This window comes from Hevea brasiliensis, chromosome 6 (assembly GCF_030052815.1).
Source record: "Hevea brasiliensis isolate MT/VB/25A 57/8 chromosome 6, ASM3005281v1, whole genome shotgun sequence".
In the NCBI taxonomy this organism is placed as follows: Eukaryota; Viridiplantae; Streptophyta; class Magnoliopsida; order Malpighiales; family Euphorbiaceae; genus Hevea; species Hevea brasiliensis.
In genome coordinates this window covers 12,966,595-12,972,117 of record NC_079498.1, presented here as the reverse complement: position 1 = coordinate 12,972,117, position 5,523 = coordinate 12,966,595, and the positions used below count along the sequence as shown (strand labels likewise).

Genomic DNA, 5,523 nt, shown 5'->3' with positions numbered 1-5,523 from the left:
TTAGCATACCAGAAACAGTAGCAAACTAGTTATCATGCCAGGAAAGCTTTTCCGCATAACTTTGAAAACTTTACACTAAATTATAATAAAATTCTTTTAGGCTATTGATGATTCAAAACAAGTTTTGAAAACTTAGGATAAAAATTTGAGGGATTAAAAATAAGTATCATTAGCTTCTACTCTTTAATTATTTTCACAAGCAATCCTAAATTCCTTAAACTGTTCTCAAACTATATGCACATTTAATTTTGATCTTCAATGCAACTTGGAAGATAACATTTTCTTTCTTCTTTGTCTTTGATTCGTCTTGTGTTATCTTAGAATGTCATCCTTTTTTTAGAACACAAGTTCATCATCAACTCCATGAATCTCCTTCTTTATCCTTAGAGAAGCACAACACTTAAAACAATATTAGTTTGATTCTAGTTGAGTTTTGTTATCATCAAAATTTATGCTCCTTTGAGTGCATGGGGTTAACATATATAATGCATTATTTTTTGATGTATTGTGTGTATTTTATAATTTGTCAATATTTTTATTATGCCGGCAGTATGCTGACATTTATAAAAAATGATTCAGCCATCTTCTCACCTACTACCTCCAGCAACGACTGTGGCACAAACACCGCCGGCTGCCACGCGCTAAACCCAAATGGTTTCTCCTTCACTCCCTATGTGGTCACTTTCTCTTCTTCTGTTCCTCCCATTATTTTTTATCTGCAAAAGAAAACTTCAGGGTGAGAGACAGAGCAAGCAGCTCCCACCAGGCCCTCCAAGACTTCCATTCATTGGCAACTTGCACCAACTTGGGGTAATATCTGATTGCTCTCTATGGCAACTCTCCAAGCAATATGGTCCTATGATGCATTTCAAACTTGATCGTGTACCAACAGTTATCATCTCCTCCGTAGATGCGGCTAAGGAGGTCTTGAAAACCCATGATCTTTACACTTGCAGTTGACCTACCTCGGCTTGTACCGAAAAGCTATCCTACAACTATCTTGATGTAGGTTTCAGTCCCTCTGCAGATTACTGGAGGAAGATGAGAAAGATTTGCGTTCTTGAGCCTTTGAGTGCCAAGAGAGTGCAGTCATTTCAATTTCTTAGAGATGAAGAGGTTGCTTCACTCGTTGACTCCATCTCCAAATCTGCTTCCTCTGCCACTCCTGTTAATCTCAGTGAGAAGTTCATGTCCCTGACGGCAAAAATAACTTGCAGAGCAGCTTTTGGGAGGAGTTTTCAAGGGAGACAGTTCGGGCTTGAAAGATTCCAAGAAGTGATCTGTGAAGGCATGGCCATGCTTTGGTGCTTTTTTACAGCTGACTTATTTCCTTATGTGGGTTGGATTGTTGACAGACTTGCAGGTCTCCATGGAAGGCATGAAAGAATCATTCAAGAACTTGATTCTTTCTACCAAAGGGTTATAGATGATCATATTGAAAAAGGAAGGAAAGAGACTGGACAGGAAGATATTACTGATGTTTTGCTAGAGTTAGAGAGATCTCAACCCGAATCAGGTGCTGGTGGCTTTCAATTCTCCAGGGATCACATTAAAGCAATTCTCATGGTAAGTTTTCAAAATTTGTATAAACTTTATAATGATTATAGTGGACAATTCTGTGACTTTTATATATAAACTTTGGTTTATGATAACAAGATATTGGCAATAAAAGTCCAAATATTATATTATTTCTAGAGAGATATATATGCATGACCACTGAGAAATCATCTTCCAAAAAAAAAAAAAGTAAATGCAGAATATTCATTTCATTGTAAATAAATTTCTAAGTATGATTTATATTTGTGTGCAAAATTTTTGATAAAATATATTTGTCACTCAGAATTCCGACTCTTATAGATAGAATGTTGGAATTTTTAAGGGTAAACATGCTTTTATGATTTTTTGTTTTTTTTTTTGTAAAAAAATAAACAAAAAATGTTATTGACTTTTTTTTTTAGTATAATTGGTTTTGACTGAAAATCAAATTTGAGATTTCATAATTCAGCATTACTAAATTAAAACTTATAAGCAATAATATTGAAATTTCAATATCGTTATTATATAAACTACTATTTCATCCATTTTTATCTGTCACGTTTGGATTATGTAAGGTGATTAAGAAAATGATTAGATAACCTTATTTTTATAAAAATATACTTGTAATTTGACTAAATTACCCTTTATCTCACTTAATTATTTTTTTATATAAATATTTATTATATTTAGTAGCCAGAGATAAAGGGTAAAATTATACTCTTGATTTATAATAAATAATTTTGAAAAAAAAAATTAAATGCAACGATAAAATGAGATCCACTTGTCTATACATAGTACAAGAAAATTATATTATATTTTCGTAAGTTGCAATTTTGATATCTTTCGCTTTGTTTTGGAATAAATATATATGTTTAACCTTGATTTTAACTGATCCTGGTGCAAAATTTTGTGTAATATCAGAAAATATTTCTGGGTGGAGTTGACACTGGAGCAATAACTTTGATCTGAGGCATGACAGAACTCACTAGACACCTAGAGTTATGAGAAAAGCACAAGAAGAAATTAGAACTTGTGTGGGAGATAAAAGAAAGGTCTCTGAAAGTGACATTGATAAGCTTGAATACCTAAAGATGGTACTGAAAGAAACTTTGCGACTGCATCCACTAGGACTTTTAGTAAGAGAAACCATGTCCAAAATCAACATCAGTGGTTATGAGATTTACCCCAAAACCCTCATCCAAGTCAATGTGCGGGCAATTGGAAGAGACCCTAAGATTTGGAAGAACCCAGAAGAGTTCTTTCCAGAGATGTTCATGGACAATCAATTTGATTTTAATGGGTAGAATTATGAGATTTTACCATTTAGTGCTGGCAGGAGAAGTTGTCCTGGCATGGCTATGGGACTTGCATTGGTGGAGCTTGCACTTGCAAACCTTTTATTTTGTTTTGATTGGAAGTTGCCTTATAACATGAAGGAAGATATTAACATGGAAGAGGCACCTGGTATTGTCACCGGCAAGAAAGCAGCTTTATTGCTTTTACCAATTAAATATCCAAATGCATAAAAGAAAATTTATTCCCAAATTCTTGCCTAAACTCCGTCGATCATAAACCTAAGATACAAATACATGGGATTCATGTATTTAATAGATTGATTTCACCATACATCTTGTGTTTATGATAGACCGAGTATAGGCAAGAGAAACCCAAATTTATATACATAAATTTGCTATTAAAGTAAAATATTTGATATATAAACCTAAACATTGTGAGATATATATAATAAATTTTGCATCTGTTTTGAGTTCTTTTAGGTCATGTAATTCATGCTTCAACTTTGAGGCTTTCCATATTTTTTCACTTAACATTTCAAACCACAGGTTGAGCTTTTAATTAAAGTTATCAGATCAGGAATTTAGAGCGGCTTACTGCGCTAAGTTTTTACTGGATTGATTATAAATAAACAAAAATTTGATTATTGAAATAAATCTTAGAGACTAATAAATCTTGCAATATATATCGGCCATCATAGTACAATGTTTGAACCTCACCTGAATCCTTACCTGATGAATATTTAACATGATTTTATATGTTTAGTTTTGTTTATAGTTGCTTTTGGCTTATGGGAAATTACAAATTTATAGCAAACTTGCCCTATGCCTATGACTTACACTACGTGTGACAACCCTTATTCATCAACAGTGTAGCCGAGCAAGATATGCCACCCAGTGTGCCGGAGCACTATATCTTGTTTCATAATAATTTACTCTCCTTAATTTATTTATTATTCACCAAGTGCAAAATTTTACCAATTATATCATTTATTTACAACTTTGATTTATCTGAATTTTCCATAAATTTCTATAGAAAATCCGGTAGAGTGCTAGCTGTAAATTGAAAAAACAGTTCTTCTGAACCTGTTAAAAATACTTCCTATATGGTTTTCAAATTCAGAACTCCAATATACATACATATCAACTCAATCTCCAGTTCTCATCACAATTTTCAAAATTTTGTTCACATCAAATTTGAATTAATTTCATGAATAATTCCTCAACATTTACTTTTTCAACAAAATATACTGATAATTACAATAACATGAAATTTCATATATTACATTATCATATGATTTCATGAATTTGTAATTACAATCAAAACTAGTATAAAATGCAAAGTACAAAATATAACCCAAAATCCTAATATCCTACCAAGTGCACTGCAGATATGAGGTGACTCTGGACTCTGTACAGATCTGACAAATCACCTGGTCTGAGGTCTGCTGGACTCCCTAGTTATGTCTCCAGTACCTGCGCGTGGCAAAAGCGATGCGCTAAGCAATTCTGCTTAGTGGTGCCAATATAAAATAGAATAGCTAAAATAAAATGGATATGCAGAATGTATACTGATATTTTATGTAGACTAAGTTCCTGGAAATTATTGTAGTATTATTTGATTAAAATTTATTAAGATTTATTTTGATTGCCCAAGTAACCTATACTAGTCGACTGGACTGGATGTACGGGTAAACTGGCACTGGGTACCAAGTACCTAGGGCCATCACACCATCAATCACTTTGTGTCCCGGCGTGCAACAGAATACCTAATAAGCTATAGTAAACATTGGGCACAAGGCCAAGTATCACACTGATATCAGAATGGCTAAAAGCCATAAAATCACAGAATGGCATAATGCCATGTACAGTACTGCTAACTGAACCCTATTGGTATGCCAACCTATCCAAACCAATCATTCTAGGCATACTAGGGCATTTTGCACAGTTAATGATTCAATTATTTATTTTTATAATATAGAGGTCACTATTCACTTGACTAATTTCACTCAAAGGTTGACTTTTTAATTTATAATAGATTTGTTGAACCTAAGTTCATCAAGATACCACATTTTGGTTTACAAAAGTGTTGGCATCAATACACACCCTAACCCATTATGCGAGGCATCACTATAGACCACAAAGTCCTTCCCCGTCACTAGCTGTGTTAACACTGGTGCCTCTGTCAATATAGCCTTCAGCCTCCCAAAACTCACATTCTTGTGTAACAACTTGGTCATTGGAGCAGCTCTAAGAGAGAACCCCTTAACAAATCTTCTGTAATACCCAGCTAGCCCAAGAAACTTCTAAACTCAGTTGTATTTCTGGGAGGCTTCCATTCCATCACTGCTTCTATCTTCTTGGGATCCACTCTAATCCCCTCAGCTGATACTATGTGTCCAAGGAAGGAGATCTCACTCATCCAGAAGTCACACTTGGACAGCTTAGCATATAGCTTCTTCTCTCGCAGGGTTTGTAGAACAATCCTCAAATGTTCATCGTGTTCTTCCTTGGTCTTGGAATACACCAGAATATCATTAATAAAGACCACTACAAACCGATCTAAATATGGATGGAAGATACGGTTCATAAGATCCATGAATGCTGCTGGTGCATTTGTTAACCCAAACGGCATCACTAGGAATTCATAATGCCCATACTAGGTTCTGAATGCAGTTTTAAACACATCTGCATC

General features: G+C 34.2%; 1 pseudogene; it reads left to right on the top strand.

Annotated features, from left to right (window-relative positions):
- Positions 1-672: 672 nt before the first annotated feature.
- On the top strand, positions 673-3,062 carry LOC110667868 (cytochrome P450 71B34-like; annotated as a pseudogene).
- The last annotated feature ends 2,461 nt before the right edge of the window (positions 3,063-5,523 follow it).